We start from the raw sequence: 26,762 nt of genomic DNA, 5'->3' as shown, positions 1-26,762 counted from the left end.
CTGAGGACCGTTCTAGCAGAGTATCAGAACTGAGGAGCCAAGTGGGACAGAGGTGTGGGACAGGGACAGAACCAGGGCACCGGGAGCTGGGACGGGCACCTGACGTGAGGCTGTGTGGTGGGACCGAGCCCGTGACCTGTGGGGTCTGGTGCTAACTGCGTGTGCTCAGTGTCAGAATAGAGTTACGTTGAGGGACCCCCAGTTGCTCTTTGGAAAACTGGTGTCGGAAAACACGCCATGTACTTCCTGTCAGGAGAGGAAAACACCTCTCCACGAAAACCTCTAGGGAGATGAGAGCTTCAGCTGGTGGCAGACCCCCTCAGGATGCCCACTTGGCACCTGGGAGTCATCTTTGTTCAAAATGCTGACCCACAGAGAAAGGTATTTCCTGTCAGGGTCTTTCTGCTGCCCCCATTTCCTGACATAAAGATTGGAAATTTAGGATAAAGTTTCTTTGTTATCACGATCGTGCTCAAGCTGTGTGAGCTTTGGAAGTTTGCAGTTCTTGGTGAAAACTGGGGTTTTGGTTTCATCAGCTCCGAGTCTGAATTTTGGGGAACAAGAAAGCATGTTTAAACTGTACGTAGACATACATGGTTTGAGATAAAATTTATTTCACAAAACCACCGTACTTTTGGACGGATGTGTAATTTTAGGATAAGCCTATAAAGAATTCTCTCAGTCGTGTAAGTGTGAAGTGGAGAACCTGCCGGCATCATGCTGTAGAGCTCTACTCCACGCTAGAGAAAGGCAGTGGGCTGGTAAGTGGAAGAAGGTACTGTATTTGTCCTAAATCAGCGCTGAGCACAGCCTTTTCTGCTCTTCTCCCTCCTGCCCTTCCACATTCGCCGCTACCGCCTCTCGCCTCTCGGGCGCTGGTGGGCTCACACCAGCTGTCAGGGCAGCGGCAGATCGGTAGGGAGAACAGACCTAGGTCAAGTACGTCTGCAGCACTGGGCACGATTATACCCGTGACGCGTGCCTCCAGGTGGGGTTCCAGGCAGCCTTGACCCGTCGTGGGGTGATGGTGATCGAGGAGGGGTCCCTGAGGAAGGGACAGCCAAAGGGGAGGAGTGAGAGACACCTCGGTGAAGGAAGATCAGGAGGAGCACGTTCCGGGCAGGAAGAGCAGCTTGGGACAGGCCCCATGTGGGAGGGAGCTTGGTGCTCTTTGGGGCTTTGAGGAAACGAAAGACCCCAATGGCTGGAATGTCAGAGCAGGGGCAGCAGGGAGCAGAATGAGGTTGGGCATTTGTGGGGGGCAGATCCTTATGTAATGTAAAGGCGTCAGACTTTGACTCAGAGTGCTGGCAGGCCATTGGGGAGCAACGGAGTTCCACCTGGGCTTGGAAGAGCTTTCTGGGGTGCCTGGGTGGCTCAATCAGTTGAGGGTCTGACTCTTAATCTCAGCTCAGGTCCTGATCTCAGAGTCGTGAGTTCAAGCCCCTTGTTGGGCTCCATGCTGGGTGTGGACCCTACTTAAGAAAGAAAAAAATGGGGGCACCTGGGTGGCTCAGTCGGTTAAGCATCTGCTGGGATCATGCTCTGGTCATGATCCCAGGGTCCTGGGATCGAGCCCCGCATCAGGCTCTGCTCCACGGGAAGCCTGCTTCTCCCTCTCCCACTACCCCTGCTTGTGTTTCCTCTCTTGCTCTCTGTCAAATAAATAAATAAAATCTTAAAAAAAAAAAAAGAAAGAAAGAAAGGATCTTTTATGTAGGTGTGGGGAGCCCGTTGGAGCTGGGTGATGGAGGAAGTGGGGAGACTGGGACAGAGGCTCTTAACTAGGCAAGAGATGATCTTTTCTTGAGTTAGGGTGAGGGCACTGGGGACAAAGGACAGTAGGCAGAAGCATCCAGGCAGTAAAACCAACAGGACATGGCAAGGGGGTGGACGAGAGAGACGAGGGGCCAACGGCGGGGCCTCCGTGTGTGTCTCAGGGAGCATGGATGGCAGTACCGTTGGGTGAGGGAGGGAATTTGGGGAAAAGATTAGGTTTCAGGCCAGGTTCAGGGTGGCGGGGAGTGTAGATCAGGAGTGTAGATCAGGAGTGGATAATTTGAGTCTGAGGTGCCAGTGGGACAGACAAGTGGAGATGCCAAAGAGACGGTTGAAAACACAGGTCTGGAGGTGAGGGTAATGGTTCAGGTTGGAGATATAAACACCAGCGTTGCCGGGCAGACGGTGGCAGCTGAAGCCACAGGCTTGGAAGAGATGGCAGAGCGAAGAGACCATGCCCAGCCTAAAGGCCAAGGGGAGAACAACGAGGAACACCAAGAGAAGCAGCGGGGGGGGGGGGGGGGGGCCCAGGGTCCTTGGTGTCATGAAGCTGAGCAGAAACGTGAACTTTCAGGCAGCAACCGTCTAGGATAACATGCTGCGGAAAGGCTGAGCAAGAGAAAAACAAAGATGTCCTTGACCTTGGCCACGCTGTTTGTGTGATTCAAGGGGGGCCCAGAGCTGGACTGGCCGAGAGGGTGGGGCCATGGGGCCATCTTGTTTGTGCTTGGACCTCTGCATCGCTTGCTGCTGGTAGAGCGAAGGGTACAATCCAGGGGAGGATTCTCCCCGTTGAAAGAGGAACGAACATGTGAGCATCGCCCCTGCACTGGTGTGCATGTGTTCCCCGCAAGAGTGCAGTGGGCAGGGGCAGTGAGTGGTGGCTGCCCACCTTTCCCATCAGTGCAGTGATGTTTGCTATGCTCTGGTACTCCAGATCCCTCCTCATTTTTTTGGTCTGATCCAGCATTACTGATACTCAAAAAGCACTACTTGTAAAAGAAAAAATTTCATTAACATGAGAAAGTGCTTCTTATGAAAAGACACTGTTAAAAAAACACCAAAAGACAAACTGGAGGCTGAGAGAACACGTCATCTGAATCTTTATCTGGCGTGAAATAAGCTTCTATCGAGAACATATAAAAAACTCGTAAAACTCAAAAATAAGAAGATATATAACCCAGTGAGAAGATGAACAAATGATTTAAACAGACATTTCACACAAGAAGGCATACAAATGGCCAATGGGCTGTTCCTCAATTACCTCAGGACCCCTCCGCCTTCACACCAGCCCGTCACTGCACCTGAATGGTTTCCTCCAGATACCTGCATGGCTCCCCTCGTGGTCTTCCAGGGGGCCCACCACGCTCATTTCCTCTCCCTCTTTCCTGCTGCCTATTCTGAGGGCAGCATGGCCGTGCTCCATCCAGGTGGGGCGGCACTCAGCCTCCTGGTATACACAGCCCCATGCAGCCTCCTCCTACCACAAAGAGGCCTATGAGGGCAACAGGCTACTGTGGAAATCACTGTGTGTGACTTCCAAAGCTCAGTTATAAAAGACACTGCAGCTGCCCCCTGGCTCTCACGGTGGGGTCAGTCAGCTGCCGTATTGGAGGATGCTCAGGGCGCCCTGTAGACAGATCCGTGTGGGAGGGAGGGAGGCCTCCCACCCTCACCCAGCACTCACTAGCCAGGAGTGTGAGCAGGTTGCCCTGTGAAGACCCTTTGGCCTCCGTCAGCCTTCAGGTGAGGCAGCGCGGGCTGACCCGAAGCCAGACTGCGCTAAGCCTCTCCTGAATCCTCAACCCACAGAAACTAGTGGAATAATAAAAGTTTGCGGGTTTACGCTGTTAGGTTTGGTGGTGATGTGTCCTGCCGCAATCATTAAGTATAGTCCAGGTTGGAGGGGACAAGCAGCCTCCGTCTGACTTGGGATCAAAGCCACATTCTACTACTTAGAAAGCACATTATTTCAACTGTCCCCGTTCATGAGGATAAGTTTACTGCATTTGTTCCTATAGGTTCTGAACCTGTAGAAAGGGAGGAAGGAGGGAGTGAAGGGGGAAGATAGGCAGGAGCCGGCCAGAGTTATAGGTAGGGGAACTGCGGAGAAAGAAATGCTGAAAAGATAATTTTTATAAACCTTTAAGGAATCATGTGTGATATAATCCACATTTCTGACCCCACCCAAGGAACTGTCGGCAAAAATATATGTTGCTGTTTAAACTCTCAGGTCAGGTTTGCGGGGAGCCCAGTCATGTGAAATTGCACACAGATGAGGGGCTGAAGCATGATTAGATCATTTCCCCAAAGTTCACACCGAAAGTAAGTGGTGGAGCTCTGGACCGAATAGTCCTGGAACTACAAGGTCAAGTCTCTGCAGCAGAAAGCAAAAGGGAGCACAGATCCAGCAACAGGATGGAGCGCTGCGGAGGGACCGTCCTCTGCCTTCCCTCTCTGCTCTCCACCAGATCCAGAATGCAGGAGTCTGGAACCAAGTGCCTCAAGACCAACTCTTAAGGCCTTATTTACTCTGAAAGCATCCTTGAGGGCCCCCAGGGGAAGGAAAGTGAGGAAAAAACCAAAGATAAAGACCTGGCGGTCCTCAAACAATTCAGACGACCGTCTGTGCTCAGGCCTCCACCATTGGTTAACTATTTTATCATCATCTCCCTTTCTCCCTGGATTTCCGGCTGTCCCTTGGCCAGGCACGGTCCTTACAGTGTGCATCAGGAAAGAGAAGTGTGTGGGATGTTGCCGCAAACAGATTCGCCAGAGACGTGCGGGCCTAAATCATTTTAACAGCGGTAATGCGCGGGGGCTGGTTCAGCCATGTTGTCAGCAGACCACGGCTAGAGAACTTTTATTTCCTGCCATGTGTGAGGCAGTGGAGGGGCAATCCGGGGGTGGGGTGGGGAAGGGGGGCAAGCCCAGCTGCCTCCGGGTCTGGCACCCAAGGCCAGGGCTCTCCCTAATTCACCCCAACTAGCAGGAAATGGGGCTTGAGCAAAAAACGCCAAACTGCTTGATAATCAGTTGAAAGATAAATCTCACAAAACAAACAACGGAGACGGGGGCGGTTCCAAATCCTTTCTGCAAGAGAGCAAAAACAAAGAAAATTCCTAAGTTACAAACAGGAGGGTCAGGCTTTCCAATTCCAGACCTTGGCATGTGTTAAGCAAAACCAAGAATAAGCAAGAAAATATGCTATTTGAATTGCATTCAAAATGTCTTTTACAAGTGAAGCAAATTACTTCTGCATGTTCTGGGGCTCTGCAGAGAACAAATAGTGTTCTGCCTTTAATGGGTAAAATTACACAATTTGCTTTTAACAGTAAACCAAAAGCCACGGTGGCTTCAGATAGCATCGCGCTCCTTCTACGCTGCTCTAGTCCCGGCGGTTTCTGGGCATTTTGGAAGGACCTGGTCGTCCCCACCGCGCAGCGTGGCGAGAGCCCGGGAGGGCCCCCGGCGGGGACGCGGCCTGGCCTGTTTCTTTCCTTGACCGTTTCGCTTCTCCATGCCCTCGCTTCTCTTCCTCCTGCGCCGCCGGTTTCTGGGACCGAGTAGCTGTCTGATTTGGCCGGGTGGGCCTGAGTTACCGATTTGTGACCAGGCCCCCGGGGGTCCCGCCCCCTGAGCGTGGATGCCAACTGCCCAGCGCGCCGCTGTGGCGCGGGCAGCCGCGGCGAGGTCCGGCGGGACGCCCCCAAGGCGCACCTCTGCGTCTAAGCGTGCCGGGGGCGCGCGCGGGAGGCCCGTCCGGGGCTGGTGCGGCGGCCCCTGGTCCCGGCCCCTCGCCGCCCGCGCGCCCCGCCTGCCGCAGGCGCGTCCCTCCGGCAGGGGGCGCCGGCGCCGGCCTTGCTCTGCCCATCGGGGCGGGCGAGCCGGGGACCCTGCCTCCTGCGCGCCCGCGGTCCGCCCCCAGCGCTCATCCCCGCGGCCGGCGGGACGCCCAGCCCGCGCCCCGGAGCCTCGCAGCCAGCCCGCGCCGCGCCCGGAGCCTCGCGGCGCGTTCGGGCCGCGACAGGAGGAAGACTAGGAGTTCTTCGAAAGGGACCAACTTGCGCAGAGCCCGGGAAAAAGGGCAGCGGACGCGCGGCCGACAGGGGTGGTGGCGCCCGGCCCCGCCGGCCCCCGCGCCCCGGCCCCCCGGCCCACGGCATGGCCCCGGGCTCGGCGCTGCCGTTGATGTGCGCCCCGACCGTCTGGGTGGCCGCCGCGCTCCTGCTCTGCGTGCCCCGGACCTCAGGTAGGACCCGCCGCCCCGCGCCCTCCCCTGCGCGTCGCCTTGGTGCACGGGCGGGGGGGCTCGCGCTCTCGGGTCTGCGCCTCCGCGGCTGTGCCCCCGGCCTCTCTCCCGATCAGGGGGCGCCGCGCAGGGCCCCTCCCCGCCGGGCCCGCCTCGGCCCCGCGCCCCGCCGCCCGGGGCTGCTTCCAATGAGGCGCGCTCTGGGGACGGCTAAGTGTTTCCAGAGACCCGGCGAGCGGCGCCGGCGCCCACGGGGAAGCCCCCGGCCAGGAGTCTGCGAGGGTCGTGAGTGTGAAGGTGGCCCGGTCCCGGGTCCGCAGATGTGTCTTTAGTTCTCAGGATTTTGACTCGGTCCTTGTCCTCCCAGGTTCCCCCTGTAGGGCTCACGGCCCCCGCGCCCCCCTCTCCGCCGGAGCCCCCCACCCAGGGCCGGCGCCGCAGTCGGGCGGGGCCCGGGGGATGGGGTTCCCGCCCCCCATCTCTAGATCGAAAGGGACTTTGGCTTCCTTTTTGTTGGCCCCTCAGCTCCCTCCTCCACTCCCGGGAGGTAGCCGAGTGGCGTTTCCTGCCTGGGGTCGGGGGGTCGCGGGGCGGCCTTTAGGCTGCTGGGGCGGCACCCCGGGACCCGGGACGAGGCACGCGGCCGGAGGGTCGGGCCCGGGTTCCCGGTGGCATTTTCCTGGAGGGGCACACGTTGCCCCCGGAGTCACCGCGCGGGCTTGTGTGCGTGGGCCCCGGGGCATGCGGGAACTGCCTCGAGGTGCGGAGGGAGCCTGGGGCCCCCGTGTAGGGAGCCGGAGGAGGCGGCGCTCGCCCACGCCGTCCGGACCCCCGAGCACCTCCGGCCCGCGCGCCGCGGCCGAATTCCGGGCACCCTGCCGGGGTGGGGGAGGGCGGCGGTGCCTCCAGGCCGGGACGTTGGGAGGCTGAGGAGGTTCGCCTCCAGCCCCAGAAATGTGTGAGCTGCCCCCTTACACTTAAGAGGGATTCAGTGTTGCCCGCCTCTCGCATCGTGCACCACCCACCATGTATGCCTGCCGGCAGGTGAGAGTCAGGGGACCGTCGCAGAAGGGGGCTCACTCTTCCCGCCCGCGTCTTGCTGGCAGCTGCGCGCTCCGGGACCTGTCTACACAATCAGGAATGCTGGGCAGCCTTTTCAGGGAGTCGTCTGGGTTTAAGCAGATGCTGATTATGTCAGACATTTCTGGTTACTTGGTTTGGGAAGGGGGCTTGCGTAAGTCTGTCGCTGTCCCTTAAAGCATAAAGCGCTCAGGGTGCGTGCACGGTGCAGTGGTAACTAGCCTATTCGAAGTCAGCCTGGGGGATTCTCGCCAACATCCCTGCGGATTTCTGCACCCCTCCTCCCTGCAAGAATCCCTCTCCCCTTTAGAGCGAGGGGGCGGGGGGATCCGTTCGCTGCGCTGTGGGAGGGGGGCGGAAGCGGCTTAACTCGGCGCCCGGACGCGCGGTGGCCGCGCGGGGCTGGGTTGTCCCGCACCACGCTCTCTGCCTGGCCGACCTGCGGCTGCGGTGGTTTGCGTTGCGCGTGCGGAGGGTGGGGTGCTGTGCGGCGCGGAGGGGTGAGAGCTGGGCGCCGGGAGAAAGACCACCCTTCTGTTGCTCATACCAACGTTGGAACGAGCTCGGGAAAGTAACTCGCGTTTCCGGGCGGAGTAGTTTAAACATTGCTGTCTTTCCCAGTCGAGTTTCAGAAATCTCTGAGGAACAAAGCAATCCTGGGTCGTTCTCCTTAACTCTTGAACCCTGAGCGGAGGTAACTTTCTTTTTTCCAGTTATAAAATAATCATCTCCAGTTGGGGAGGGAGTAGGAAAGGTGTTCATCGTCCTCTTCTGGAATGCTCGGTTAGCTGAAAATTCAAATTTGTTCATGTTCAAAATATGAATACAATTTTATGACGACAGGAGATTTGGGGACTTGGCATCTTTTCTGCTGTGAAGAGGCCTCCTTGTAACCTGAGTGTATTTTATACACAAAAGATGTTACTATGTAAAAACATGGAAAGGGTATTGTAGAAGGATTTATAAGTTCTTATTGTACATTTTTATGGACGGCTCTGTTCCCTAAGGAGACAAACACCTGATGGGCTGCGTGCCCCGCCTAGGTAGGATGCGCTGGGAGTGGCCGTTTTGGGAGTTCTCCCTTTCCCCGTTTTGACAGCGCAGCAGCTTTGACTTCTGGCCCAGATTCTTGGACTGATGGTTATAATAAATAATGCTCGTGGTCCATTTGGAAGCAAGCAAACGAAAACATCTTGAGTAAGAAGACTTTGGAAAAAGAAAAGTTTTCATGTATATGGTAAGACAACATGTTTTTTTGATTACGGCTGTGCACGGAGCAAAGAAGCACGCGTTTGAAATGTTGCAGTATTTAACAGCGAGAGCACGTTTAACCCTGGTGTCTGCTCCATGCTGGATGCCGTCCTGAGACCTGAACACTGCTGGTCCTCAAGGGCACCCACAGTGAGCTGCGGGACTGAGCGCTCACAAAAACAGCGCGGGCTGCCCGCGGGCCTCTAGGCAGTGAGGCCCAGCTCTCAATCAGCAAAGCAAGTCACCGTTGGAAAAACGACCAGAATTTTGCTTAATGTTTCCTATGCAAAAAAACAGCAGGGGTTTCAGAATGGGCTTCCTGGGGTAGTTTTTGGGGACAGTGATCTGCAGATGGACCAGGCAATGGGAACGGCATTTCCATTTCCTATAACGGAGACCTTTTTCCTATTGTTTGGTCAAAGTACAGCCTCGTTTGGTGTTTCTGTGTGTCTCTTTGCTGTGAAGTACTTGTTCGCCATGAATAGTCAGTTAGCCTTGGTTTAACCTCTGAGACACTTAAGCCTTGCAGAGCCTGGGTTTAACAGGGCTCTTTCCTCTGGAATCTTCCCTCCCCACCCCCATCTGTGGGATAGAAATGTCCTGGGGCCACAGCTCCTCAGACAGGTAGGGAGGATGAATCCTCTAAAGGGGGATTTCTGAAGCCAGGTTTCAGAAGAAGGGGCTGGAGAAGGGGCGCTCCTTTAAAATGCATTCCACCACGGGGAGGCCAGGATGTGGAAAGTTATTATCATTGAAATGGGACCTGGGTGTGAAGGGCTTGGCCTCCCTGATCTGCAGAATCCTGGTCAGCCTGATGAAGCACAGGAAATTTGTGTACTCTCTCTTTCCCCTGGGAGAGCTCTAATTATATCATTCCAAGTTGCAGTCAAGGAAAAGGCAGTGGGCTGCTAAGTGTTACCCCCACCCAAGGTTTACGACCACCTTCTAAAACATTCGTTGATGTCAGATGCCTTTTGGTGTTTATTTGGTCCATTCCCTGGGAACCGACCCCTCGGCCTCCCCTGCAGCAGTGTGGAAAAGGGCACGGTAGCAAAGCTTTGGGTTTGCCCTGCTGTGCCCCACGGGGGGCTCCTGAAGGGCTCCGACTCCATCCCGGTAGAGAAGGTTGTCATTAAGATCCTTCCTTCTTGGGGCGCCTGGGTGGCTCAGTTGTTAAGCATCTGCCTTCGGCTCAGGTCGTGATCCCAGGGTCCTGGGGTGGAGCCCCGCATCGGGCTCCCTGCTCAGCGGGAAGTCTGCTTCTCCCTCTCTCTCTATCCCTGCTTGTGTTCCCTCTCTCGCTGTCTCTCTCTCTGTCAAATAAATAAATAAAATCTTTAAAAAAAAAAGATCCTTCCTTCTTTGGGGACCCTGTGGTGACTGCCAGGGGACCTCCAGGAACACCATGCACGAAAGCTTTCAGAGCAGAGGGGGCTTTGCTTTGCAGAGAGAGGAAGCATTGCCCGAGAGGTCTGGATTTGCCGTGGCCAGTAGCCACTTCATGAGAGGACAGTTGGGGTTAAAAGCACTGATGTTGGAAACATTGCCCTGCAGTGACCCTTTGGGTTCTTTGGTTTTGTGTTGTTCACTGCAGAACAGAAATGGTAGGAGTCTGATGAGTAGTGAGGGCTTCCTGAGTTTTGAAGTAACAATTGGAGCAACAAGAGGAGCTCCATTAATTATGGCTGCAACTGGTGGGGTTGGTACCAGCCTCTCTCTGGTAGGTATTTATTTGGTGATGTCGAGGAGCTTGGAAATAAGGGCAGGACAGCTCTGCTCACATGTGCAATTGTCGGAGAATGTACGGGCAGTGTGATCTATTTAAAATCATAGTAACAGAGTGGTCAAGGAATTGTTGAGGAAAGCTTTTCAAAAATAAGGAATCGTGCTGGTGTGGTTTGCACCATTTTTTGGGATTTCTGTTCTGTTTTTTGTTTGTTTGTTTTGTTGTGTGTGTTTAAGTTCTATCTCAGAAAGTACCAAAAAAAAAAAAAAAAAAAAATCAAAAGCCAAAGGGAAGGAAGTAATTACAGAAAAATTTGGCCTAATTAGACTAAGTGGCTTGTCTTCTAGAAAGTCTCACGTTCCAGTGGGAAGTGGTGTGTGTGTGTCTTTAATTGTCTTTGGAATGAGCTCCAGTAGGCTGTCACTTGTGAGATGTTATCTGGGGAGAATGTGGCTGCTGCTTCAAGTCCCCTGGGAGTGGGGGAGGGTTTGCCCCACATCCCCCAAGTTCCCAGCCCAGTGATTTCCCGCAGCCCGGCGCCCCCCTGGGGGGCTAGTTAACCCAGCATGCACTGAAAAGACAGAAATCCCCCTTGCAGACCTGAGCCCGGGAGGACAGTCGCTGCCGGGCACATGTAGCTCTTCAGGTTAAAATTAATTAAACTGAGATGAAAGATTCACTTCCTTCGCTGCACTGGCTGGATTTCACAGGTCCACGCACACAGAGGACATTCCCATCACTGCTGGGAGCTCTGTCGCCCGCCCCCCCCCTCCCCCGCCCAGGGGCTGTTCCTCTCCTCTGTCGGGGCAAGGAGGGGCTCCACTTGGTTTGCTTTGTTTGTTGCCTGTGGGAGGTGGGAAGGCAGAACCCAGCTGGATGGACTCTAACGTGTGGACCCAGAGGGCCCTGCCCCAAGGTGCCCAGCACGGAGCCTACTGCGCCCCGCACGGGGCTACACAGAATTACGTGAACACGTGTGTGCACCACGCCTGTGTGTGCGTACGTGTGTTTGGGAGGGGCGACACCGCAGCTCCATGAGGAGCACATAAAATGGTCTTTGTGACGACTGTTGGCTTGAATTAGGCCAAGTCTGCGATCTCAAAACCCGACGCCTGGAAGACTCGAAAGAATGCGTCCTGGAGGAACGTGTACCCTGCAGGTTCCAAGCATGTGCACGGAGGAAGGACCGAGGACACCTTGCCCCTTGCCTGTTAGCCCCCATGTGATATCAGGCACCCTGGGGCGTGCAGAAGCAGGTTCCCCCCGGGAGACCCACTTCTAGGGCGGGGGACAAAGGAAGTGACATGTGAGGACGCGCTCAGGGACAAATTCACCCCGACGGCGACGCGGGCCGCCTGGTGGAGAGCTCCCTTACCCCAGACCCCAGCCACGGCCCCCAGGGCAGCCAGGTGCTCACAGCAGGAAGGAGCAGGAGGAAGTGAAAGCACTGTGCCTTCCATGGGGCAGCGGGAGTCCCGGGAGTCAAGTCACAGGGGTGTTGGGGATGTGAAGATGTGAGGGGGTGCGTGGGCCAAGGGATGGTGTGTTGCAGCCGTGTTTTAGGGGATAATTTGGCAGCAGCGGGTGGGCTTGAGAGGGTCATGTGTTTGTACCCAAGGAAGGAGGTGCGTGAAAAATTGAGGGCCTTGGTGTTGGACTCATTGGGGGAATTCCCAGGAAAGGTACTGCATAAGGAGCTTCCTGCGGGGGGGTGGGGAACTGGGCAGAAGAAAAGTCCATTCATCCCCTCGGGGTCTGGAGGAGGGTCGCACTCAACATTTTGGCTCCTGGCAGGCAACAACATTGGATAGGAGAATGAGTAAGGTTTGGGGTACAATGAGGAATTTGGTGTGGACCTAGGAGCTCCCTCTAGAAAGTGAGCAGCTTACAAGTGGATGGCAGGAGGGCCGTGACAAGGGAGGGAGGGGCTGCAGGAGGGAAAAAGCTTTCAGGCACAGCCCCTGGGTCACACTCCGTGGAGAGTCTACCTTGTAGCCCTCCAATAGGATGCTATTTTGTGTTTTCTTATAGAACACTCTCCTATTATTTATTTATTATTTTATTTATTATTTATGTTATTTGGAAATAACATTTGGAAACTGGGAATTTTCTTCCTGACAGTGAAGTAAGCCCCCTGTCACCATATCGTAGTCTTCGTATAACATCGGACATGTTTCCAGAGCAGTTTGAAATAGTGAAAAATCGAGGACCGTGATAAGTCTACAGGAGGAGACGTGACAAGGGGGTGCTCTGTCTAATGAACGTGAGAGGTGGATGCAGTGCACAAGTTGGGGGCCTGGCTGGTTGTGCATCTGCTTAGTTTTCAAAACAAAAACAAGGAAAGGAGAAATAGAAAGTGATACGGATTACCTCAGATCTTTTATTTATTTTGTTTTTATTTTATTTTTTTAAAGATTTTATTTATTTGACAGAGAGAGGGAGCACGCACAAGCTGGGGGAGTGGGAGAGGAAGAAGCTGACTCCCCGCCGAGTAGGGCGGGGAGCCCGATGTAGGACTCAGTCCCAGGACCCTGGGACCATGACCTGAGCGGAAGGCAGATGCTTCACTGACTGAGCCACCCAGGCGCCCCCTCGCTTCCTGATTTTAAAACATATGACAAAGCTACAGTAACCACGACAATAGCATACGGACAGACACACAGACCAACAGAGTAGGCCTGGGAGCCCAGGAATAAGCCCTATCCCATGGCAAATGACAGGGGTGCCGAGATCATTTGATGAAAAAGGACGGTCTTTTCAACAAAGGGTGCTGGGAAAACAGGATTTCTACATTCATAAGAATGAAGTTGGACCCTTACCTCATATCATACACAAAAATTAACTCAAAATGGATCAGGGACCTAAACATAAGAGCTAAAACTATAAAACTTTTAGAAGAAAACATAAGTAAACTTTGCGAAGTCCAGTGTCATGACTTAGCATGATATTGGACTTAGCAATGATTTTTTTTGGATACGGCACCAAAAGCACAGGTAAAACAAGAAAAAATAGACAAACTGGATTCATTAAAATTGGACGTACCCCAAAAGAAATGATCAACAGAGTGGAAAGGCAACCCACAGAATGGGAGTAAATATGTGCAAATCCGTACAAACCTGTATATACCTGAGAAGGAGTTAATATCCAGAATATATAGAACTCCCACAACTCAACCAAAAAACCCCAAGCAATCTGATTTTATTTTTATTTATTTATTTATTTATTTTTTTAAAGATTTTATTTATTTATTTGAGAGAGAGAGAGAATGAGAGAGAGCACATGAGAGGGGGGAGGGTCAGAGGGAGAAGCAGACTCCCTGCCGAGCAGGGAGCCCGATGCGGGACTCGATCCAGGGACTCCAGGATCATGACCTGAGCCGAAGGCAGTCGCTTAACCAACTGAGCCACCCAGGCGCCCAGCAATCTGATTTTAAAGATGGGCAAAGGATTTGAGTAGACATTTCCCCAGGGAAGATATACAAGAAGGCTGAGATAACACAAATGATACAGAAAGATGCTCAACATCACTAGTCGTTAGAGAAATACAAATCAAAAGCACAACGAGGTCCCACCTCACAACCACGATGACAGCTATTATCAATAAAACAGAGTAACAGTGGCAATTCCCTTGTTACTTCTGCAAAGATGATTTCTAGATAAGGTCCCATTTGAAGTATTAGGTGGATATGAATTTTGGGAGACGCTACTATGTTCCATAAATAGAAGGGATGGGGAAGAGAGGCCACTGCCCTTTAGCAAAACACCAACTAATAAATGGGCGGTGAGTCGGAAAAATCGCAGGTCGCAGTAGTGATCGTGGAGATTGATTTGGGCAAGCGTCATCAATGAATGCTGAATCCAGTTGGAAGAGGCCACGCATAGTGGGGAGCAGGAGAAGTTCCTGGCTCAGAGTGTTTCCCCGCAGAGCCCTCCTGTGCGAGGGGACAGTTAAGTGACAAGACTGGAGGCACAGGACGTCACCCTAACTGGGTGATCAAGGCTCAGGCCACCAGGGCGGGCAGATGGATGTCGCTCTTCTGAGAAGGGTGTCACTTGGGTTGCATCGCAGCTGGGGCGACACAGCCTGACCCAAACCAGCAAGCCCAACACGGGGACGGGCAGTTTATGAAGCAGTTGGCTTTTAGTGGAAAACGTCAAGGTCGTGAAGGGCAAAGACATCAAGGAACGGGTCCAGCTCGAAGGAGGCGGCAGGAGGGGGCGACTCTATGCAGAGTGTGATTTCACACGGGTCTGGGCTACGGCAGAAACGCGTGGAAACGCTTGGTGAAATGGGAACGTGAGGGTGAGTTCTTCAGAAGTGTTGTCAAAGTCAAGGTTCCTGAGTTTGTGAGTTGTAGGGGGGCTATGGAAGAGAATGTCCCGCCTCTTGGGAAGTCCATACCGGGCGTTACTGGATAAGGGGCATGATGTCTACAGTCTACTCTCTGAGGCTCGGAGTGAGAGCACCGTGTGTATGGAGACGGAATGACAGACGTGGGTGGAACGTGAAAAATTAGTGGGTCTGGTCTAGAGGATGGGTGGGGGGAAATTCCTGCATGAATCTTGCAACTTTTCTGCAAATTTGAAATGATTTACAAAGAGAGGACTGAACAGGGATACACACGTGTGACCGTAGCCAGTATCCCTGAGAAGAAAGACAGAAACGGTTGTATTTTATCGGAAATGGTGTCAGACCTCACACAGAGCTGGGGGAGGGCCGGGACTCCCGTGTGTTTGACACCAGTTTCTTCGACTAGACTGAAAATTGCCCAAGTCCTAGTCTCGTTTCTGGATCGCCAGGACTTCTAACACGTTTTTCCTTTTTAATTATAGAAAACTTCAGACATACACACAATGAGACTGGTACAGTGAACCCCTCTATATGTTTCATGCAGCCTCAACAGTGACATGTTCTGTTAATTTGGTTTCATTTCCCCTGGCCCTCTTAACGGGTCCCAGACAGCCTTCATTTTCTACCTGTAAATACTTCTGCATGAATGGTCAGGACTGTTCTCCACATAATCTCAATACTTGCCTGTTATCACAGGCAAGTGTTATCTGAGACCCAGGCCCTGCCCTGTTTTCCCAGCTCGCTGCAAAATGGCCTTTGACACTTGGCTTTGTTCGTGGCGGGATGCAGGCAAGGTGTGCCCGTTAACTTTGGTTTTCACCATCCGAGCGGCCTTCGGCCAGACCTGGGGGTCCCGGTGGGGCTGCGCCGCTGAATTCCAGCAGGTGCAGGGGCTGTGGGCACTCTGTGGGGAAGGACCCCACCGGGGGTGTGTGGGGGCCCCGGGAAGGCCCCATCGAGCTGGGCTGATCCTTCATTCCCGGCTCCTGTTGGCGGGTGCTCCTCAGCACCTCCAGGAGAGAGGCCCTGCGGCACCCTGCCTGGAGCAGACCCTTCTTCGCCGTTCCCGGGGGCCCGCCTTCATCAGGCAAAGGTTACGAAGGTGTCGATAGCCAAGGCGGAGGGAGGTGTTGGAGCTGTCCGGCCCTCCCGGTTTTCCCAGCAACAGCGCATCAGCAGACTCCGTTTTGTGCTTCTTGCTGCGGAGGGTCTGACGTCCACCCTAAAACCCAGCCCGCGGGACGGCGAGAACCCGTTCACGACCTGTAGGGCAGATGAGCAGGTTCGTATCCGGAATACATGACTCACAGGTAGATGAGAAGATCAGCGTCCCAGTGAAAACGGACACGGTGTACGGCAGGCGGCTTGCGGAGGGGCAAATACAGGAGGCCAGGACCCCGGGGAGAGCGTTGGCCTTGGTGGGCGGGAACACGGTGCAGATGATCAGGTACCCCAGTGGCCCTCCGCTGAGCTTTGGCTGGAGTCGGAGCGGGTAAGGAGGACCGTGTCAGCGCTGGCGCGGGGGGCCTGGCGGAGGTGGGGGGGGGTGTATGTGGCCACTTTGAGGGCCATTCGCGTTGACCGTTCACATCCAAAATACACCCTTCTGTGGCTTGCTCTGAGAATATCCCCGCGCGCCGGGGAGGCGTGCTGCTCACTGCTGCCCCGTTTCTAACGGAGACAAGTTGGAAATACCGACATGTCTTTTCACGGGACCCGGATCACCGGCACCGTGTCTCCACGACGGCCGAAATGAAAACGGGGACCCGTGGGTGCCGACAGAGCAGTGATTCCGCGCGAGTTTCTGGGTGGGGCAAACAGCAGGCTGCAGAAGGATTCGTGTTGCAGGTGATTGGTCTACACAATCCCCCCTCTGTCCCCGTGTGTGTGGAGATGCCAGCCTCCAGAATCAGGTGTTAAGCCTACACGCCCAGACTGACACCAGCGGTTCCCCTGGGGGAGGACAGAGGAGGACGGAGGAGTCTCGGGATCTTCGGTGCCACTGTGCCTCCCGCACCGGTGACACCTCATTGGGTCCTTTCTTTAAGCCCCCAGAGAAGACGCTGTGTCTGGCATTTAAATAACGGGGTCGGGCCATTGTCACAGATACTGTCCACACCCATAATATTCCTCCCTGCTCTGTCCTGCTCGGGCCAGAGCGGGCGGTGCAGGAGAAACGTGGGAAGGCGGTCTCTTGAGGAGACCGTGAAGTTGCTAAGCCTGTTGGGGTGCACCTTGATCTGTGGGGTGCTCATGGACGGGTAAAGACGTGGAAGGTTGAGATGCAGGAGTCCCAGGCCAGCTAGTTCTCTGCGTCTTCAGACTCTCCGTGAGGGGCGACTCTTGGCATCGCAAGTGTTCGATCCACATCCCGTTCTTAACCTGTTTATCATTTTTAAAGCTGTCCCCAAACCCGCTGCAGGGGCTGAGTGTTCTGGGGCGGCGCTTATTCCTTGAACCCCCAGAGCTGCGGGGATCCTTGGACCTTGTGTAAATGGCTGCAGGAACCAGAGTTTTCTGGATATTTTGAAACTACAGCGAAAACTGGGGAAATCCGAAAGCATGTTAAGATGGAAATACAACTGGAGCTGTCTTTTCAAAATGAACCATTTGAAATGTTTCTGGCTGTTAGGCTGGAGGCTGTTGCTCTCACCGAGTGACTTTTCATAAAGAGGACGCCACGCGGTCCCAGGAGGAATTCCGTGTCCCCCACAGAAAGGTCCACCGGGGTCCCCACCCCCAGGACCTCAGGATGTGCTGTGATTTGGAGAGAGGACTTTTTACAGATGTGATCAAGTGACAGTGAGGTCATTACGGTGGATCCTGATGCGGTATGACTGGTGTCCTTACAAAAAGGAGAAACTCGGGCCCAGAGACGGGCATGGCAGAGAGAGGGTCACGGGAAGCCACGGGGAGAAGATGCTGCCGCCAGCCGTGCGCACCCCTCGATCTCCGAGCCCCCGTCTCTGGCTCTAGGAGATGATAGCGTCTGTTGTTCCAGCCGCCCACGGCCCGGGCTGACCCAGGCCCTGCCAGCGGACACCCCTTCTGTCCACGAGCCTGGGAGCCCCGCGACTGGTCGGGGTTGGGGTCGGGGGGCAGCAGGCCTGACGGGGACGAGCCACTTGGCCCAGAGCTCACTGTCCCCTGCTGCTCCCCGAGACAGCACTGCGGCCAGCCCTCTGCTGCAGCCATGGGCCGGGCCGCTGTCGGGGGGCCGTGGGTCCGCTGCCTGTCTGTGCCCCCCCTTCCTCCCTCTGCTCGCCTGGCTCTCGGGGGGGCTCCCAGAGGTCAGAGCAGAGTGGGGAGCCTGCGCACGCCCCCCTCTGGGGTGAGGCTCCGAGGTGCCAGGCGCCCATGCCGTTGTTTCCCTTGGGGGAACCACGGTAACAGCAAAAACAAAACCCACTGAGAGCAAACACCCTGGGCGCTGGGGCTGCGCCCCTGTCAGTGCGTGTGATTTATCCGGGCCTCGGAGCCTTTGAAGCAGGAGGCTCGGACTCCTTGAAGTCTGGCCCCCGCGGGGAAGCGAGGCGAGCGCCAAATGGAGAGGAAGGGGCAAGTGGCCCCGGCTGGCTCGTGGGGTCCCCCGGCTCTCGGGCTCCTGGGGTGGCAGGTGAGGGAAGGAGCTCTCGGAGGGACAGGTCCTCCTTCTTCCCTTTTGTCCTGTTCCAGAGCGCAGGGCTGGCTCTGGAGGCAGCGGGGAGTTCCCAGTGGACAGAAAAAGGCGCCGACTCCAAGCTGGCTCGCAGTTTGTCACCGGGGGCCCCTGGCGGCCCCCTCTGTAGCTTTTGTGGGGACCCTGGGCAGGGCGCAGGGGCACACGGCCAGAGCTCACCAGCGTGGCTCCTGGTGTCGGCTCCTGTGGGTGCTGGGGGGGGGAGCGCATGGGGCCACACGGGGAGGAGAGTTCTACGCAGGGGTGTCGGCACGCCCCTCAGCGGCTGCTGGGCCTTCCCGTCGGACTGCAGGGGGGCATTGGAGGGAGTGGAGGCCACATGAGATGTGTTACCCGGTCCGGCCTGGCCGCATCAGGAATGGTCCAGCACGAGATCTCATTGCTAAGATTCAAATGGCTTTTTTTTTTTTTTTTTTTTGACCTGTACTGTTTGCAAAATTCAGCATGTCGTTGTCATTTTATTTTGGAAGAAGGAAAACCAACCCGTTGTTTCTCAAGGCAGAGCTCAGGCACAATTACCTCTAATGAGTGGAGTGTTTCCAGAGTTCAACTGAAATTCACTTACTTTTATTGTTGTTTCGTTTTGCTACTCTAAACTTTGAGCTCATTTCTTTTCTTTTCTTTTTCTTTTTAAATAATAATAATAAAAAAAAACGAAGATAGTCAAGTTTCTTGTACTTGACTAACTTGCTTTAGATTATGGAGTCTAGAAGCCAAGCTGATTGAATACAAAGCAAAACGAATGAAAATCAAGTGTGGGTGTAAGTTGATCTGCTCAGGATTAAGGTTTTCAAAATGCTCTTTATAATTGTTTTTGTCCCCAGCAGTAGAAGGGGGCCTGCCCTATGTTCTGGGGCTGTGGAGGGAGTAGGGGGTCCTTACAATGTTGAGGGAGCTTTGGCTTGGGCCCAATTACTAATCTACAGTTACAAGTATTTATCTAAAGAATCACTATGTGAAAACCCCCACAAAACAATTCTATACTATTTGCTGTCTTTTATGTAGGCAGTTACTTCCCAGGGGCCTCTCTTGGCTTTGGGGCTTCATTTAGCTCTCTCTGGAGTGTTTAAATTTTCTCTCGGGGTAACGTATTTATTACATGACGGAGTAGAAGTCAGGAAAAACAAAACAAAAACGAAAACCCCAGTAACAAACGCTGATGGTTTGGGAAAAAACCCGTGAAGGGTGTAAAATGAGAAGCCCCTCTTCCTCTCCCCACCTCCCTCCCACGTCGCCCCCCATCCTGCGATCCCCAGATAAATGGTGGCCCGTCAGTCTTGTCAGTCTTGGTGCTTCCTTCTCGAGGTTTTCTAGGCACATAGGCTTGTCTGTGTATCTCCTTCCTTTATTTTCTAAAATTGTGCTAAAATTCACCTAACATAAAATTAACCATTTTAAAGTGCACAATCCAGGGGCATTTAGTGCATTCACAGTGTTGTGCAACCACCACCTCCGTCTGCTTCCAGAACATTCCCATCACCCCCAGAGGAGACCCCCGTTTACATCCGTGGTCATGCCCCCCCCTCCCCCCCGCCTCCCGAAACACTCACGGACTTTCTGTCTCTCCGGATTTGCCTATTCTGGACATTTCATATAAATAGAATCTATACTCTGTGGCCTTTGTATCTGGCTTCTCTCCCTGGGCAAAATGTTTCCAAGCTTCAGCCGTGTTGTGGCATCCCTGATCTGTTTTTATATTCGGTGAGATAATGCCACACAGACCCTGGTTCTTAGAAATCTTTCCCTATTAGCGCATGCCTGGCACCGTTCTCCTCCCAGACCTTTGCTAATGTCTGCCCTTTGGGTCCCCAGGGAGACACGCATTTCACTGGCCTCCTGTGGATGGATGCTTGCGATCAGAAGTTGTAGCTGGTACATGAACCCGGGACATCTGCACACACACTTGTTTTCTTTTGTTGTGTTGTGTTCGCCCTTGCGTATCTGTAGGGTCACTTCCCAGAAGTGAATTTTTTTGGGGAGGGGTCTGGCATATTTATATTTACATTTTTTTATAGATTCTAGGGGATTGCTCTTCCAGAAGGCCGCAGTTTATACTCCTGGCGCCAGGGTGTGAGCAAGCCCTGCCCCCAGCACTTCGCGTTGTCAGGCATTTTCGTCTTGGTAAGCCTGGATAGTAGAAACACACATTAATCCTGTGTATTGACACTTTTATTTATTTTAAGATTTTATTTATTTGTCAGAGAGAGGGAGAGAGAGAGAGAGAGCACAAGAAGGAGGAGCAGAGAAGAGGGAGAAGCGGACTCCCCACGGAGCAGGGAGCCCCACGCGGGACTTGATCCCAGGACCCCGGGATCATGACCTGAGCCGAAGGCAGACGCCCAACGGACTCAACGGACCCAGGCGCCCCTTGACATTTTTAAAATTGTCCACAAGGCCAAGTGTCTTCATAAGTCACTGTGTTTCCTTTTCCTGGGAAATAACTGTTTCTTTTTCTACTAATTTTCTCTTAGTTGTTGTCCATTGTTTCACTGGTTTCTAAGAATATTTAGCTCTATTCCTGATCACACAAAAGTGTTTTTATCTCAGGTTGCCCTTGGCCTTTGCTTTATGGTATTTATTTCCATGCAGAAAATTTTATGGGGACAAATGAAGCTAGGTTTTTTGTACTTTGAAATTTCCCGTGGTAAGGTTATTTTTTGAAATTATCCTTTTTGGCGGGGTTCTTACAATTCCTCTTTCATGGTTGAATCTTTGACTCACGTGGAATTTGGATGCACCTTTATTCTCCTCAGACACGCATTGTCCTGAGATCCTTTACTGAATAATGCATTCTTTTCAATGATTGGAACCGCAACCTTTTTTCGGTATTAAAAATTTCTTGTGGGACTCCTGGGTGGCTCAGTTGTTAAGCTTCTGCCTTCGGCTCAGGTCATGATCCCAGGGTCCTGGGATCGAGCCCCACATCGGGCTCCCTGCTCGGTGGGAAGCCTGCTTCTCCCTCTCCCACTCCCCCTGCTTGTGCTCTCTCGCTGTGTCTCTTTCTGTCAAATAAATAAATAAAATCTTAAAAAAAAAAATCTATTGTTAGCTTGGCGTTATTTTTGGATTATTCATCGTCCATCCCACTTTCAGTTATGATACATTTTAACATTCGGTAAGAGTGATCTGTCCTTTTACCCATTTCCCCCCAGAGTTTTCTTGGCTGGTCTCACTTAGCTTTCTGGATGGATCTTGGAGCAGTTTTATTCTTAGTTCTTCAGGGTCTCTGTTTTCCTGAGAGCGGCTTCAGCTACACCTTTTAGATTGTGTTACGTGTGGTGTGGTGTTTTTATTACTGTTGTTTTCCAGGTCGTCTGTCATCTCAGGTTTTGTATCTTCTGTGACTCGAGAGTGGTTTCAGAAGAAATCTTGATCCGTCTCGGGAACTGCTCCCTAGTGTCTCTGCTTGCAGCCTCACGCTCCCGTTCTTGTGTTTTTCTTTACCTGCATAGCGCAGAGAGCTGAAGCCAAGCATTCCGTGCCCTGAGTTCTGTTTCTCTGAGTTTACGTCAGTCTCTGCTTTGTGTTTTGGATGCTGTGATCTTTGCTACATGTATCCAGGAGAGATCCTCACTGAGGATTGTACCCTTAATGATTCTGAAGTGTCTCTTTTTGCTTTTCGCTTCTAATGAAATCAGGTGTATTAATATAATGTGCTTCTTCCTTATTCATGACATCGGACCAGTGCGTCTTTGCCTTTAAAAAATTTTTTTAAAGCTATTGTTTTTTTATTTAAGATTTTTAATTTACTTTTTGACAGAGAAAAAGACAGCAAGAGAGGGAACACAAGCAGGGGGAGTGAGAGAGGGAGAAGCAGACTCCCGCCGAGCAGGGAGCCTGATGCGGGGCTCGATCCCAGGACCCTGGGATCATGACCTGAGCCGAAGGCAGACGCTTAACGACTGAGCCACCCAGGCGCCCCTGCCTTTAAAAATGTTTGCCTCCTTAGTTGTTTGGGTGTTGGCAAAAATTTTAAATATAATAAATAGCTTTTTTGGGTTTTGGTCCTCTCTTCTAGATAATAAGTTTTTCCCTCTGCCCTTAATTCTGTCACTTTCTTTGGGCTATATTTTCTATTTTCAGTGCTTCTTTTTTCTCTCCCTTTTGTTTGATTTGTTTTCTCTGACTTTCCTGTAACCTATGTATCTAAACCCAAGTGACCAGGAGGTAAAACATAAAAAGAATGGCAAAGATTAACCAGCACATATTATGAATTCTTGGAAATTCGGTACGTTCACCAGTTCATGCCCTGGTAATGACTGGCCTGTACCCAGTTTTCACTATGCATATTAATTCTTTATTTTAGCTCATTGTCATCGGTCATGCCTTTGAATGTGTGTCTTTCTGTTTGCTATATGCCCGGAGATAGCCCCGGTGGCTACGCTGGGTCTCAGCCCTGTGCTCAGCAGGTCCGCCCTTTGACCTGTGACTCACTCTAGGTGATTCTCAACCTCGCCTGCCAGATGCACTCGCTTCTGCAGCATGTCATTCGCCTCCCGTGAGACCCTGGTCATGCCCATGCACTTCCAGTGACTTGAACGAGGGTCCCTGCTTTGCTGGGGAGCTTGCGACCCCCCCCCCCGCCCTTGCTTAAGACTTATAACTGGCTGGGCTGTGGCTTGTGAATCCAGAGTCTGCTCTCGAAGCTTCCAGCTGAGGCAGAGCTGTTTCTGCTGTAGGACCCGAGTCTGGGAGTTTGAAACAACGATGGGAAATGTGCCTGGCTTTTCCTTCACCTCTGCTCCCTCGTTTCGCTGATGGGGAAGCCAGCTGTGGGCTGGTGCCCTGTGCTTGCTGTGCCCTGCGTGGTGACCCCCCAGGCCCGGAACCGGCATCCCCGGCGGTACCCGTTGGTCGGGGTTGGGTGGGGAGGCCACGGGAAGCAGTGGGGCGTGCCTTTTCCTCCCGGTGTTTGCAGAGTTGGTGAGTCTTGTGTCTGGTTTCCGCCTGGGTGAGGGTTGAGGCCGTGTTGGGCTTTCTTGACAACGGAGAGACTCAGGGAGGGGAGTAGAGCACTTCGTTGCTTTGCTGTCTTTTATCGGGAGTCAGAGAGTGCTTGGAGGGCAGGCGGAGCTGAGAAGAATTTCCGAGGGACCAGAAGCACACTCTGATGCAATTCTTTCGTGCCCTGGAGTGTAACTTATTCCGCAGGTGCTGCTCCGGTCCCTAGATGGCGTGGGAGGTCAGGGACGCCCGATTACGCGCACACCACTACGAAGCTGTCTAGTCGGCCCTGCTCCACTGCACAGTATTGGTAGTTGGGACGGCCTCGAGGCGGCCCTGGCCTAGTGGGTAATTCTGATCCCCTCTGCGGCGGCAGTGACCTCTGTTTCCCAAAGCGGGTTCCCCTGGCCACCTCCCCTCCCCCCAGCGGTTCCGTCGTGGAAGAAAGCCTCAGGGCCTGAGCACCCCTGGAGACGGACACATGCAGTTTGACAAAAACCTGTTTCCCGAACGTGTTTGCTCCGGGAGCTCTTTTGACTCTGGGACGGTGTTGGGCGGAGCACAGGTGTGGAGGTCTACGGCTGGTGATCTGGAGACTGACAGAAAGCGCGGTGGCTCTCCGTCAGCCATGGAGCTGCCGCACACAGCCTGGCTCGGGCCGCGGGACCCAGGGCGGCCGTGCACGGCGGTGCGGGCCGTCCCGACAGGCCTCTGGGAACCACAGTCAGCCCTCAGCAGTAGCTTCGGCTGGGTTCTTCCTCCCGCCTGAGCCCGCTCACCTCTCCCCAGCAGCCCAGCCAACACTGGAGGGGGGCCCACCTTCCTTTCTTCTGCCCCCACACTGGGGTGGGCTGTGGGTGCGCCCCGGATGGTGCTCCCGGGATCTGACATCAAGAGAAGGATCTGTTACATGTCCCAACACAGGGGTTCACGCCAGGCCCTGCAGGGCCCCAGAGGGAAGCATCAGGAGGTCAGGAGACAGAAGTGGGAGTGAGGGGGAGTGAGGCCAGAACCTTTATTGGGGTTCTGCGGGAAAGGGGAGACCATGCACAGTAAACAGCTTAGGATTGGCCTGCTGGAATAATTCTGGTGACCTTTGGGACCTGGGGGCTGTCCTTTGGCTCCTGGCCCGGGTGATTTGGGGCAGGGGGATACTGGCTTGCTGTGTGAGGCTTAGGTAGGGTGGTGTCCGGGGTGTGGGCCCTGCACTGGTTGGTTTGCACAAGAAAGGCCTGCCCGGGAGCCCCTTGCAGTCTCTGGGAATTGGCTGGCCCTGGGAGGGGCTCCTTCTCCCCCGCCAAGTCTGCGAGGTTGAGGTCGTAGATGCCAGAGCTTTGAGAAGGCAGAAAAGAAGAGGATCTAGTTAGTACGTTTAGCTCTGTATGACTGGGTGCCAAACAGAATGTCATGCAGCAGCATGGTTAGGCCTGGGGGTGGGGGCAGGGTGGCATGTGGCCCCAGCAGTGGTCCCGGCCGGGCAGGTCAGTGAGGATATTTCCGGTGGGCAGCCTGCCGGTCACACTTCACTGTGGGTGGTTTGGGATTTGCATGAGTGTCCAAATGGGACGGACGGCAGAGGCCCTCCTGGGGTCTTTAAGATCCTAGGGTCTTGGGGCACCCTCTTCCCTCCCCGCGGAGTTCCAGGAGGCTCCTCTGGGGCGGGGGGCGGGGGGCCTGGACCGCTGACCTGCTCTGGGAGGACAGTCCCGTCTAGGACACAGTCTGGGGTTGCTGAAATAGTTATGGCCTGAAAAAGATCTCTTTGCTCTGTTGGGCTGCGTCTGGCTTGTGAAATGGGGCTAAAGAGAGCCGTTTCCCCCACTCCAATGACATACCACTCCAAAAAATGTATTATTTTGGACTTTTTCAAGTTGTGGAAAAATACACATAAAATTTGCCATTTTAATCATCAATAGGTGTGCAGTTTGTTGGAATTGAGCACATTCACACTGTTGTGCAACCATCCCCACCGTCCATCTCCAGAGCTCTTCCTCTGGCAAAAGTGAAACTCTGGGGAAGCACTGACTCCCCCCAGCAACCATCCTTCTCCCTCCGTCCCTGTGAACCTGACACCATAGGGACCTCGTGTCCATGGACTCATACGGTGTGGGTCTTTTTGTGGCGGGCATATTTCACTTTGTGCAACGTCCCCAAGGTGTCTGCAGACATAACCCTCTTGATGTTTTGTGAAGGGAGATGGATTTCTGCCTCTTACAGCCGTGATGACCGGTGGCCATGATGATGGCTTGAGGTTTGAAAATTCGCCCTGTTACCGATCTGTTTTAAATCTCTGTTGGAAGGGAAGATACGCGAGGTCCTCTCAAGTGTACAGTTGCCTCCTGAACAACGTGGGGCATGGAAATCCCCGTGTAACTCCCGACTCTCACAGAACTTCTGCGGCTACTGTACTGTTGACCTGAAGCCCCAAGATCACGTCGGCAACTGATTAACATAGTTTGAATGTTGTGTGTGTGATACACCGTGTTCTTACGAAAAGGAAGCCAGAGAAAAGAAAACGTTATTAAGAGAATCGTAAGGAAGAGAAAATGCATTCAAGGTTCTGTAATGGATTCAGGAAAACATTTTTCATCCAAGTGGACAGTTCTGCTCGGTTCAAAGCCGTGGTGCTTAAGGGTCAACTGTACCTGCAAGTCAGATGCAGAAGAAATGAGGCAGGGGCCACGGGACCCAGGAGGCTTGTCCCCCCCCACGGCCCCAGAGAAGGACGTGGGCGGCTGGCCGTTCTGCGCAGGGGCCCGTCACCGTGGGATCAGAACGGAGTCCCGCCTCCGGATCCGGCTGGCGGGTTGTGTCGGAAGGATGGTACGGCGGGCCAACCTCCATTTCCTCGGAGCGGCGCTCACGAGTTTGAGCTCCCGTGGACGACCTGCCTGTAGATTTGCTGCCTTACAGGAAACTTAGGGGTGTGTGCATTTTGAGTCAGGGAATAACTAGAAGAGGGGATCGAGAATCGGGGCTTGTGAAGGGCCAAGTCATAAGTTTGGGGAAAAGTGGGTGTTTGTGCCAAGCACCGGACATGTGCGTACACGTGCACACACACACGAACACACGTATATTGGAGGACATATACGAGAGCATCGCTGGGGGCCTGGCTGGGTGAGGGTAGAGCTCCCTGGGAGGGGCTGGGGTTCCATTAGTGGGGTGGGCGAAGGCTGTCTGTTGAGTAAATGCATCCTGGGAGCCGTGTGAGTTGACGTCTGCAGGATGAACAGGTGCTGGGTGCTGTGAGGCTGTCCTTCTCCTGAGAGTCGGAGCCCCACGGCAGTGATGGTCTCAGTGTGGTCCCTGGACCAGCAGCAGCACCTGGGTGAGGCGTTAGAAATGCAGGCTCTTGGGCAAGCCTCGGAACCTACTGAACCAGAAACCTTAAATTGGTGCTCAGCAGGGTGTTAACAAGCTGTCCCAGGGATTCTGATGCGGGCAGAAGTCTGAGATGCCCTGGTGGTTCCGGCGGTGGGCTGGGCCGGGAGAAGGCCGGCAGAGGGCCCCGGCCTCGAGGATGTCACAAAGTGCCGAGGGGTTAAAACCGGACGTCCCTGTCCTTCAGCTCTGTCCTTGCTTCCCCCTCCCCACTGCAGGGGCTAGGCCTGGGGACAGAGAAGAAGGGAGGGGGCTGGTCAGCACCTGCCACGGAGGACACAAGCCACCGCCCTGGTGCCCCTGCCAGCCACGGGATGCCA

General features: G+C 53.9%; 1 protein-coding gene across 2 annotated transcripts in view; it reads left to right on the top strand.

Annotated features, from left to right (window-relative positions):
- Nucleotides 1–5,991: 5,991 nt before the first annotated feature.
- Nucleotides 5,992–26,762, top strand: part of ROR2 (receptor tyrosine kinase like orphan receptor 2) — a 193,176-nt gene continuing 172,405 nt past the window's right edge. For both annotated transcript variants that reach the window (XM_032427538.1, XM_032427537.1), the window contains exon 1: nucleotides 5,992–6,031. The gene's annotated coding sequence lies outside the window, so the exon portion shown is untranslated. The remainder of the gene's footprint in view (nucleotides 6,032–26,762) is intronic.

This window comes from Phoca vitulina, unplaced genomic scaffold, assembly GCF_004348235.1.
Source record: "Phoca vitulina isolate PV1807 unplaced genomic scaffold, GSC_HSeal_1.0 scaffold37, whole genome shotgun sequence".
Taxonomy (NCBI): domain Eukaryota; kingdom Metazoa; phylum Chordata; class Mammalia; order Carnivora; family Phocidae; genus Phoca; species Phoca vitulina.
The sequence above is the reverse complement of the archived record's forward strand: the minus strand, read 5'-3'. Positions and strand labels throughout refer to the sequence as shown.